The sequence below is a fragment of the Coptis chinensis genome, chromosome 7, assembly GCF_015680905.1.
Source record: "Coptis chinensis isolate HL-2020 chromosome 7, ASM1568090v1, whole genome shotgun sequence".
Classification (NCBI taxonomy): Eukaryota; Viridiplantae; Streptophyta; class Magnoliopsida; order Ranunculales; family Ranunculaceae; genus Coptis; species Coptis chinensis.
In genome coordinates, this window is record NC_141462.1 from 54,887,727 (window position 1) to 54,899,425 (window position 11,699).

Genomic DNA, 11,699 nt, shown 5'->3' on the forward strand with positions numbered 1-11,699 from the left:
TGTTCATCGTTCCTGTTCACCGGTACTATTTATCGCTCTTGTTCATAGTACTATTCATCATCACTGTTCACTGGTACTGTTCATCGTCATGTTCAAGGCAGTTTTCAAGGTTCCTCAATCTCACGTGTCATTATTCTCCATGGTTCGAAGTTAGTATTCAAGGTTAATTCCGCAGTCTCTCTGTCTCATTATTCTCCATGGCTCGAAAGCCAGGTAATCTCTCGGTCTTCGTATTGATCAAGGCGCGCACGTGCTCAAGATTGTCTTCGTACAAGTGCGCACGCCCTCTTCAATATTCAAAGTTCGTTTCTAGTGGAAGACGCGCACGCGCTCAGTCTAAGTCTTTTGTTATAAGCATCTTTTAAAATTCATTCATCTGTCTGCGTGTACGGTTTTCAGTATTCTTGGCTGGTTTTTCCTCATCTCAACTAGTATGATTTGGTAGAATTTTTGATTATTGGTTGGTTGATAAGTTCTTTCGTTTGTAAGGGTTTGACTCCTTTTCTTGTCATAATTATGAGTTCTATGGTGTTTCTCCAGCATTATGTTTTATCCTTCTTATTGAGGAGCTTATTATATGTTGTTGTCATTGATGGTTAAGCTTTTCAGGTTTTGATTCTTTTTATGCTGTAGTGGTGCCAAGTACTCAGGTGTTTCATTGACTCTTACTATCTCTTGTTAAGCTTTTTGGCTGAAAAACACGAGCTCTCTATTCATCTCTCAGGTTGCAGTCCTATCATAAACTACACTATTCAGTAATAATCTCTCAGATTGCAGTCACATCATCACTACACTATTCAGATTCATCTCTCAGGTTGCAGTCACATCATCACTGCACTATTCAGATTCATCTCTCAGGTTGCAGTCATCGCACAAGTGTTCTATTTCCAGTTTGTGCCTGTGGTACAACTTCAGTATTCCAGTTAGCTCATTGTCTACACCAACAATTTCACTTTCCAGAACATCTCGTCTCAACAATTGTTTGAGTTCTTCTCCTTCTGTCATTCAAGCTGTAATTTGTAAGTTTGCGGTATTACAGCTCGATGGGGAGTATTAGAATATGTCCTATATGTAAAGTCTCACGTTTCTATAAGTGTGGAAATCTAGTAGTTTCTATTCTCATATTTTGGGTTACTTCACACCAAAAATAGGTTAGTATAAATATGTAACTCTGGGTAGAGAACAATAACTCAACTCAATCTCTCTAACCCTAATCAATCTCTCTCTCAATCAATCAATCTCAATTATTCTCCATTGATCTTCTTCTTGGTTTATCTCAATATATCAATGTCACAACTCTCCTAGCATCACCACTAACATGGAATTTAACAAATACCACAGAAGATCTTCTTCGGCCTTGATCATCTTGATTACCTTTAAATCCTTAATGAATCTGTGGAAACAATAATATGAGTTAATTAGATTTAGAGGTGGCCAGTGCAGCCTTTGAGTTCTGCGTCAGTGCTTCTGTCTCTGAAAGTTCTTGATAGAGGACCAATCGGCTAGTTGTCATCACTACTTGAGTACTCCATGACCACAATACCTATATATGGTCCCTCACTATGCCTCCAAACCTTGGTCTTTGAAGACTCACCGAGCCATCTGTGTTGAGGTAGTATCTTGATCAGGCTATCTCCAATTCCAATCAATTATCTATCACCTAGCTGTTGTAGAATCCTTAAATTTCTTCACTTGTAGCCGAATATAAGTATAGACTGTTAATTTTAATGATGGCAAGCTGAATTTCTGGTTATTGACGGCGGTCTTAATCTTCTAAAGTTTCTCCATCTCCATACTAGTGCCTCGCCGTCACTTTGGCACATACAAATGATTAATTGATCATGGATTGTTGCACTATTCTTCTTTGCAATCCTTAGGATTTAGGAAAGATTTCTATCAGAATTAGTGAGATTAATAACAACAGGTTGAGACCCACCAATTGCTCGACAGTATAGACTGCACTTTCTGAGTAATACGGGTAATTAAAACACGGGTGCATTTTGTTTTCTCTACTGGAGTTACAGAGTACAACTCCGAACGAGTTCCGTAACTTTCATCTTTATTATGAGTTCTGTCCTAGGTGGCTAGGCCGCCAGAGGAGTAGCCAACATGTAAAAGAGTGCCGAGCTTGAACAAGTTTTATCCATACCTGTTCTGTTTATACCATCTGCCCGGTTTTTCCCTCTTCTTAAAGCTTGATAGGCTGATTTCAAGATGTAGGGTCGACTAGGTGCTAGATTCCATACAACTACTGGAGGCCTTTCAAGAGCTTACAAAAGTTCTGTTCTTCATTGCTTTAATTCCAAAAATCATGAATCCTTCACTCCCGGAACATTTTCGGCCAATCAGTTTGACAAATGTGGTTTACAAAATCATTTCTAAGATTATTGTCAATTGTTTGAGACCTATCCTGCAAAGAATTATTGGTCCTTTTCAGACTGCCTTCTTACCCAAGCGAAGTATTCATGACAATGTTTTGCTTGCAAATGAATTTTATCATAAGATAAGAGGGCATGGGAATAGAAAAGCTAAATATTTTGCTCTGAAGATTGATATGCAGAAAGCTTATGATAAAATTGAATGGAGTTTTCTAAGGGTGATGCTAACCAAGTTTGAGTTTCCAGTGGACTGGATTAACAAGATAATGTTTTGTGTTCAGAATGTTTCTTACTCTGTGTTACTAAATGGTGCTGCACATGGTTTTTTTAAGCCTTCTAGAGGACTAAGACAGGGTGATCCCCTTTCACCCTACCTTTTTATTTTATGTTCAGAGCTATTGTCTTTGAATTTCTTGAAAATGAATAGAGAAGGGCTTATACATGGTTGCAAATTGGGGAGATTTTCTCAGCCGGTGTCTCACTTAATGTATGCTGATGATCTTTTAGTCCTGGGTAAGTGTGGATTTGAGGAGCAGCATCATTTGAACAATCTGCTAACGGAGTATTGTAAAGTTTCAGGTCAGACTATCAATAGAACCAAGTCGCAAATAATTCATCACCCCAAATTGCATAGAAGGTTTGTTTACTTTTTGAGAAAAAGTTTCATGATGTCGTCTATCTACTACGTCACCGCCAATGTACTTGGGAGTACCAAATTTAATAGGGAAGGGTAGAGTTCACGGGTTTAGTCCTCTTCCGGAAAGATTTCAAAGAAACTGGCGGATGGAAAGCTAATTGTTTATCTAAAGCGGGGCCGACTCACTCACAGTAAATTTCTGTTTTATCTTATTTGCCTACTCATATGATGTCCTGTACAATTTTACCTGCACAGATACTAGATCGAATGGAGATTATCAGAAGATCTTTTTTATGGGGCCATACACCAGAGACAAGGAAACTACATTATTTCCCGTGGAAGTTAGCATGTATGTCAAAGAATAATGGAGGGCTGGGAATCAAGGAACTGCAATTACAAAATTATGTTTTATTAGCAAAGAAAGGATGGGATCTTGAATCCAACATCATTATGGGCTCATCAAATGAAAGCGAGAGGTACTTTCCCAACTCCGGTTTCTTGAAGGCGGAAGTCAAATCTACTTCATCGGTTATGTGGAAGAGGATCGTGACGGACACACGAAAAATTATCAATCTTTGGTTCGTCCGAAGTTGGGGAATGGTACTTCTATTAAGGCATGGGAGGAAAAATGGATTCCACATTCGAGGAATTGCACGAAATTACTCGAAACCACTTGATCCTTTTTCACTTTGTTTTCGACTTCATTGACATGGATACTAATACATGGGATTGGGAGAGGTTAAATGAATTTTGGCCTGTAGAATATGTGGAGAGAATTGTTTCCATACCTTTAACACCAAATGAGAAGGATACTTTGATCTGGAAATTGGAGGATAATGGCGAATACTCAGTGAAGTCTGCATATGATGGTTGCATTCGGTTGATTTACAAAGAATGATATATTTTGGATCGGGATAACAATTTTTATAAACAGGTTTGGAAGATGAAAGTCTCATTCAAACAAAGATTTTTCTTATGACAATGCTTGCAAGGTGTCGTCCCAACAGCGGATATTTTGGCATCTCATCATTTTCAAGTTTATCCAGAATGCACCATGTGTGACAGCTTTCCTGAAACTCAAACTCATGTTTTCTTTGAGTGTTCCTTTTCTAGAGCTATTTGGTGTGGAACAAATTTTAGTGGACTCGTTGATCAGAGGAATATGAATGTTGGCAGTTTTAAGGACCAGTTACTGAGTTTATTAAAATACATCAAGACAATGCAAAACGGGGAAGTGCAGTGCTGCTATTTTGTTGGGGTTTTGTGGATTATTTGGATCGCGAGAAATGATACAAGGTTTCAAGGTAAGCGTCTGCATCCATCTCGATACATCAGCAGAGCCTTGAAACACATACAGCTGGTTATGGAAGTCATGTTCCGTCAGAAGCATAAGGGAAAAATGCTTGTTTATATTAAATGGTTTCCACCAAATGAAAGCATGGTTAAACTGAATACAGATGGGGCTTCGATTGGGAATCCAGGATATGCAGGGGGAGGATGTATTCTCAGGGATTCTGCGGGCCGTTTTATAATGGGAGCTTCGATACCAATTTTCTTCGCAACCAGCAATGAGGCGGTATTTGTAGCTCTATTATATGGACTTCAAATTGTGGTAGAAGTGGGATATATGAAGGTGGAGGTAGAAACAGATTCTCAATTACTATATAAGGTTTTAAAGGATGAGAACTTGAACTGTCATTGGTTACTAGCTCGAATTATTTATCAGATTAAGATAGTGCTGAGTAACTTCCAAGAAGTGCACTTCAGTTGGGTTTATCGGGAAGCAAATGGTGCTGCAGACGCGCTGGCATCGCATGCATCGGATCAAGTAAAGAACTTTTGTTTGTCACGGCAATCAACTGTACACCTTTCACCTGGACCTGCTCGAGACCTATCTTTCCTTCCGCCTTTCTCGTCTGTGTGGTGGCATCAGCCACCAATGGTTGTAAATATGCAAGTTCTTTATGATGTCTTAGGATTATGTAAAGTACGTTTGGTCTAATAAAAGATTAAATCTTAACAAAAAAAAAAAAAGCTTCACGTCATGCTTTTTCAAATGGGTTCAATATGTCCTTAACAGCTGGAATTTAGTATTGCAAAGCTAACAACATTTTTAGGAGTGATATCAATCTAGTACCAAACACCAAATTTCTAATAATTTGGTGTTTTTTCAACTTCAGGAGAGCTACATGTTGATCAAACACCAAAAAAACACCAAACCAAACACCAAATCGACTAATATTTGGTTCCAGGCTTGATGCTGTATCAAATCACTTGTGCAGTTTTCCCAACACCACGTGGGCTTGGGCTTCTAATTGGGCTTATATGGCGCGGTTTTCACAAAACCGCATCAGAGATTGGAAAAGAAAAAAAAGAAAAAAGTTAATGTGTGATACATGACGCGGTTTTTTGCCAAAACTGCGTAGTTGTTTGGTGAAATTTTGATGTTACTCTTAAAGTTGCTTGGTGTTTTTTTAGTTTGGTGTTTTTTTGTTTCAAAATTTTAGTGTTTTTTTGGTAGCTATCCTAAAGATGCTCTAAACCATACAAAAAAATATAACAAAGCATGTGTGTTATTATACTTTTATTTTTATATTTTAGCATCTAGTAAATTGGTAAGTTTAAAAGTCACTTCGCCTAGAAGCAAACAACTCAGAACCTCCTTGACCATAGCAAAGATGAGGGTGTTACTGTCAGTCTGTCAAGACTTAAGTAGCCTTCAAGTGGGACATTGATAAGATGTGGGTATCTTTGACGGCATGTCTGCTGCTAAACTGAATTTAGGTAAACCCATGAAGACTATTTGGAAAATCTGCCACGTGCGTGGTCGCGTGGAGGCACCAAAAACATTAGCACACTTGTTTTCGTGGAACTTCCGAAGATAGTTAGGAATCCGTTGGGCATTCCAATGGGAGCTAGACAAAAACATACCAACAACTAGTATCATAGTATGAATGGTTGAAAATCTTTATGCCATTTTGGTGAAACGCTGGATAGCTGGAAACGGATACCACCAGCTGGAGGCTGGGACAAACTTCTTAAGATCTCAGAAAACTGCAAGTAGATTTTATGATCTGATAGTGAGATTGGAAGAAATTATACTAAAATAGCATAATCATCTTTTTACATGGTTTCATAGTGTGATCCCCTTTCTTGCAATACAATCCGATGACTCTCATTACCAAAGTGTAAATTAATCAAAGGCATTAGACTTGACAAAGTTGACAATGATGAGTTTGACGGTTTGACCTGCGGGAATACATTGAGCTTATGAGCTTATCAAAATATAAACCTAGTATTAATCTTCAATTTGGTCTGTGCAGGACAAGTTTTGTTCTTGGAAGACATTCCTGATGGATTCCTGATGACCCAGTATGCACTATGCAGTTGATTGGATTCTGATACATCTCAAGTCCTCTCCGACACTTGGTTTGTTCTACTCAGCTCTGGTACGAAGAAGATATTAAGAGAATGTTTGGATACTTTCATTAATTTGAGAGACCAATCCCTACAAGTTACATAGGTAAGTTACATAGGTATGATGAGATTAGGAGTGTAAAAAAAAACCGTTGACCCATCATCCGGTAGGGTACCCGGTCTTCACCCGCCACCCAAACCCGCACCGACCCAAAAATATACCCGCCCCGCCCCGCCACCGTTTTTATGTGGTCGGGCTATGGGTGTAGGTTCTATGTTCAAACCCGACCCATCAAGCCGCCCAACCCAAGACCGTAGATCAAAAAAAGCCGTTGACCCAACCTCATCGTTGGCCATATACAATTTCAAGACTCTAACTCTAATATTTTTTGTATTTTGTTTATAATTTCTTTTTAACTTTTGTAGAATTTTTGAGAGATATGAATACAAACTTATGAGTTCAATATCAATTTCACATATTCAAGTTTGAACATTGGGAAAATATAAAAATTCAAATTTTTCGAATTTTAGAAGATAAATCATTCATCCTCAGATTCATTTTGAATTCTTTTTTAGTTTATATTTTATTGTTTTGTCTGTAGATCGCCGCCCATCTTCATTTTATCATCTTTATGGAAAATAATCAATTTACAAATGATAAATCACGATAAATAAGTTTCAAATTTACAAATATGGTTTTGGATTCAAATTCAAGTTTTTTTATTTTTGTTTATTTTGTATTGATTGATTCAATTTTTTCTATCTTTATGAATTGGAAATATATTACTTGCAAAATTAGAAAGTTTTTTAGTGAAATTGGGTTAAAATGATAATTTTTTCACCCGGATGACTCCACCCAAAACCCGCCCCCAAAAGTTTTGACCTAACGGTAGGGTGATAATCTTAAGACGTAACACTTCAACCCGCCCGCCCCCCGTATTTGGGACCATGAATTTGTATCCCCTAACCCCGCCCCGTATTACACCCCTAGATGAGATTACGGAAACACCCTTGAGCAGTAAGAACGAAATATGCTAAAAGTGCTACTTATACTCACAATATGTCAAATACAGTTATACAGGTGAGCTCAAACCATACGGTGTAACTTTGATCATTTTGACTTAAGCTAACTAGAATGGTGCACGTGCTACTTACGAATTTATACATACATGCGTTGGGGACCTTAGTTACTACGAAAAGACAATAAAATAAATTCTGAGTTTTTAATTCTTGAAACAGACACGTTTTTATGGCTTGTGGCCCGAATAAAAACAAAATTTTAGAACAAACAAAACAAACAAAATGTTAGAATAGATACAGCTAACACACACTTGTACAAAGTGTAATGCCGGCTCATTCAGCTAAAAAAACACGTGTAGGTAAAAGAAATGGTTGTTAGAACCGATAGACAGCCCATATGGCTAGCTATGCCACGCCACTTATAAATAGTTGAGATAAAGAAAACTGAAAAGTATATATAATTTATTTATGTTTTATTTGGACAGTGCCAAACTTAGAATAGAGAACAAAAAAAAAAAAACAAATGAACAAATTATTTACATTCTAAAATCATCCGTATTCCACACCTGACCATCGGAACCATCAGAAAACACCTTGTTATGGCTTGGAGTGGCTGCTAAAGCACATCACTCTTTTGGTAAGTAAGCGTTTATAGATTAGTTTTATGCTGATTGTCCCTATAACAACTCCAAATTTTAAACAACGTAAATTATATTATTTAGATTGAAACTAATTATTTTGAAGTATAACATATTATAAATTTTGTTTCTCTATAGTCGAACATTGATATTCTTATTGTTGTTGATTTTATGAAGTAGATTATTTGAATTGATTGTTAGAATTTTTGTGAGTATTTGAAAATCATATTGGGCTTGAAAACACTATTAAAATGTACCCATTCATATAGGACCTTGGGTGTTTTTAGACTCACATTAGGCCCAAAAGTTAAGTTAAACAGACTTAAAACATTGAATAAAGAAAACTTGTGAATTTCCTTTCTAAAAATCTTTTTATTCAAAAACAAAACCCTAGTCTCTATTTAAAATAAGAATAATTTTTATTGAAAGAAAGAGAAGAAGAATAAGAAAAAGAATTGTAAATCGAAAATGAAGCTATGATATTCTTTTACTAGCATACAATTCAATGTGAGTAGTCCAAACCTTATTTATTTTAAAATTTTATTAATTGATTGATTATCATATGATTTATATTAGTTGAGTATTGGTTTATTTATTGAAATTTTGTGTTAAAACATTATTAATTTGATTAAAGACATACTAAGAATATTAAACTATTGACACCAAGATTCTTCTTTTTAAAATACGGGTTTTATGGGTATCCTTATATGTTCGACATTAATCTAGTGAAGTTAATTATTGCCTAGCTTAAAGTGTTGAAATAAATAAATCAGATTTTCTTTGCGATTTCGGGTGAGTAAGAATTTAATTTTTGTAGAGTTATAAAGAATTAAATATTGTTGTTAAAAGTTATTTATGTAGTCATTTTCATATTTAAATAGTTGTGCTCAATAAATTGCTGATTGGTCATTAAATTTCACATTTTGATAATTCTAGGTAAATTCCCGTAATTACATAAATTGTTTTCTTAAAATGCATTTTCTCATTGTATTACAAGTTAGAATCAATTGATTCTAATTTATATAGATAGAACTTTTTGGGTAGATGTGTTTAGCCATATGATTCATTGTTTTTGGATGATAAATAATTTTCGCTAAATATTTGTTTTGTACTATTTTTAGGAATTATTCATGACGTCAAAAAATTCTAGATTTTTGTGAGTACCGTTCCTGGAAGTATCTACTGACTGCAGTATTAATTTCATAATTTTTAGAGTATATTCCATAAGGTTGTTAACTTGTGTGCTTATAAAATTTATTGGCCAATATTATAATTAATTAGTGCAGCATCAGTAATTGAGGTTTTCTACAAGACCCGACAGAAATATCAATTTTTTTTCTTATGACGGAACGTAGGTATTTTCAGTACGATCATTTTGGTATATAGCTTGCTCGATCTGTTTGAATACTAGTTAATATATGATGGTTAGATCTTATCCTCCTCTTTGTAGCTAGATGTGTGTTTTCCTCCATTTTCATCATATGTTCTTCTCTGGAAATTAACCCGCCCATTCCCTTTTTCTACTATTTAACTAGCTTGCATGATATCGTTCATTTTCCGTCTAATAGGTTGTTTTAAATTCCAAGTTGAAAATACCATCTTTTGAATATGGACATATCCATGCTAAGGCTCCTGGTCGTACCCCTTCTTTTCCTCATGTTTGCTAAAACTTAATTTACATGATAAGCTTCTCCGGTACAACTCATTTATATCTTGTATGAGATTTAATCACTTGACTTGGTGTCGTTCTTTTCCTCAAGCTTTGCTTCTTTTAACCTTTATTAGTTATATGGCAAGGTGGAGAGGTCTTCCTTTATTGTTGATTGAATCAACCATCATAATGCGTTAATAATAACAATACCAATATTCTCAATGTTAATAAAAATAGAACTAGCTCACCACCAATTAAATACCACTTACATTATTTCAACAGAGCTATAACAATTGATCAGCCATAAATAAAAAGAATATATTTTAATCAATTTGACGTACTAAGAATAAAATGCAGCCAACAATAAAATTTATATCTAGTGGACATAGCTAAAAGTATCGTTCACATGGCAGACTAGATAGATGGAAACACAAAACACTTACCTGGTGTTGAGGAATGCTTGGTAACATCCTTAATTAGCTTTCTTTCGAAATTCCCTGCAGCTGGATCACATAGAGTTTTAAGCTAAAACAGCAAAAAGGAAAACTCGTTCCTTTTCAACCATCTTCGATCCAAGCGATGGCACATCCTCTTCAATTTCTTATTCTCATAAATCCCTAGCTTGCTGTGTTCTCACTAGGAGTGATTTCCATTGTTCAAAGGCATAATAGATGTCAACAATTCAAGATAACAAGCATTGGTATTCAAGTGATCCAGCACAAGAAACAGAATTGATTCCAGCAAATAGTTATAGGTTTTGATATTTTGTAACCATCCTTGAAAGCTTATGTTGTAATTGATTTCAGGTAAGGTGATGAGGCGTCCCTTTAAAGAGTTTTAAGAGCTGGTCCTACTTCAATAAAAAGGATTGAGTAACAACAACTAACCCCACTCCCATATTGAAATTTGATTGAAAGAAGATTTACAAGAAACCCTTTTAGATAGTCTTCTTCTCAAGACTCCTCGAGTCAAGTTTCTGATTCGTTTTTCAATAATCACTCACCGTCCCTTTTTTTCCTCTACCCTCCGTATTGAATCCTCCGTCCAAAATCTAAGCAAGTGGACCAAGCCATGCATACCCCTCCCTACAATCTCAATCTCCATGTCTCATCCTATAAAAACAAAAGCCCAATCTTTGTATTCATGATAAATGGGCCAAAACCATTCCAGGCCTAGATTTTTTATATAAAAACATGACCAAATAATGTAATAGGCCCAAGATACCAAAACAAGCCAAAATAACCATAATTCAATAAAAGGGCCCAACATAATTAACAGGCCCAGAAAACCAAAACAATAGACAAGGCCCGATACAGTTGAATAGGCCCACTAACGTAACAGGTAGTACATAATACAAACAGTAAAGATAGCCTAAAGTATTTGTGTAACTAACTAAATAAATTAAACAAGTAAATAATAATAATTACACCCTATAAATTACATGCCATATCGATATTACCGAAATGTCCTTGAGAAATCTCCGTATTATTACAAAATAAACAAACATTTCAATAGCACACTGACACATTGAACTTACCTTACTACTCAAGTTAGTTATCGTGCAAAGCTATGCTAGACATATAACATCTATTGAAGCTTGATTGATTACTCTTAAAAGCTCAGTTTCAAAATTAGTGATACCACAAAGTGGTTCAACCAATATCAAGAGAAAAACCCCCAGCAAATAGCTTCTTCTTTCACAGTCATAAAATAATAATATTGTGTAAACTTGTTTTTTCTTCGGCACCAACAACCAAGCCATAATGATGTCCATTAGCTCACTAAATAACGGAGACATATGTGAGGATTAATTCTCATAGCCAAGTGAGGTGGAAACACTTTTTGATATACATTTTCTAGCATTTAGCTTAAACGGTATATTAAGAAGTCCACCCAATCCATACACTACTTCAGAGTAGTTCTTATAACTGTCACTTAGCTTGTACCTAGAATTTGGA

At 35.6% G+C, this 11,699-nt stretch overlaps 2 long non-coding RNA genes across 3 annotated transcripts in view; one reads left to right on the plus strand and one right to left on the minus strand.

Annotated features, from left to right (window-relative positions):
• The window catches only part of LOC147488007 (uncharacterized), a 25,303-nt gene extending 18,843 nt beyond the window's left edge, over window positions 1-6,460 (plus strand). The window contains exon 4 of the long non-coding RNA XR_015201223.1: window positions 6,339-6,460. This is a non-coding gene — a long non-coding RNA (uncharacterized LOC147488007). The remainder of the gene's footprint in view (window positions 1-6,338) is intronic.
• The window catches only part of LOC147488009 (uncharacterized), a 21,962-nt gene extending 11,009 nt beyond the window's left edge, over window positions 1-10,953 (minus strand). Inside the window, exon 1 of one of the 2 annotated variants that reach the window (XR_015201227.1) lies at window positions 10,185-10,953. This is a non-coding gene — a long non-coding RNA (uncharacterized LOC147488009). The remainder of the gene's footprint in view (window positions 1-10,184) is intronic. The other variant, XR_015201226.1, reaches the window with a different exon arrangement.
• Window positions 10,954-11,699: the final 746 nt, after the last annotated feature.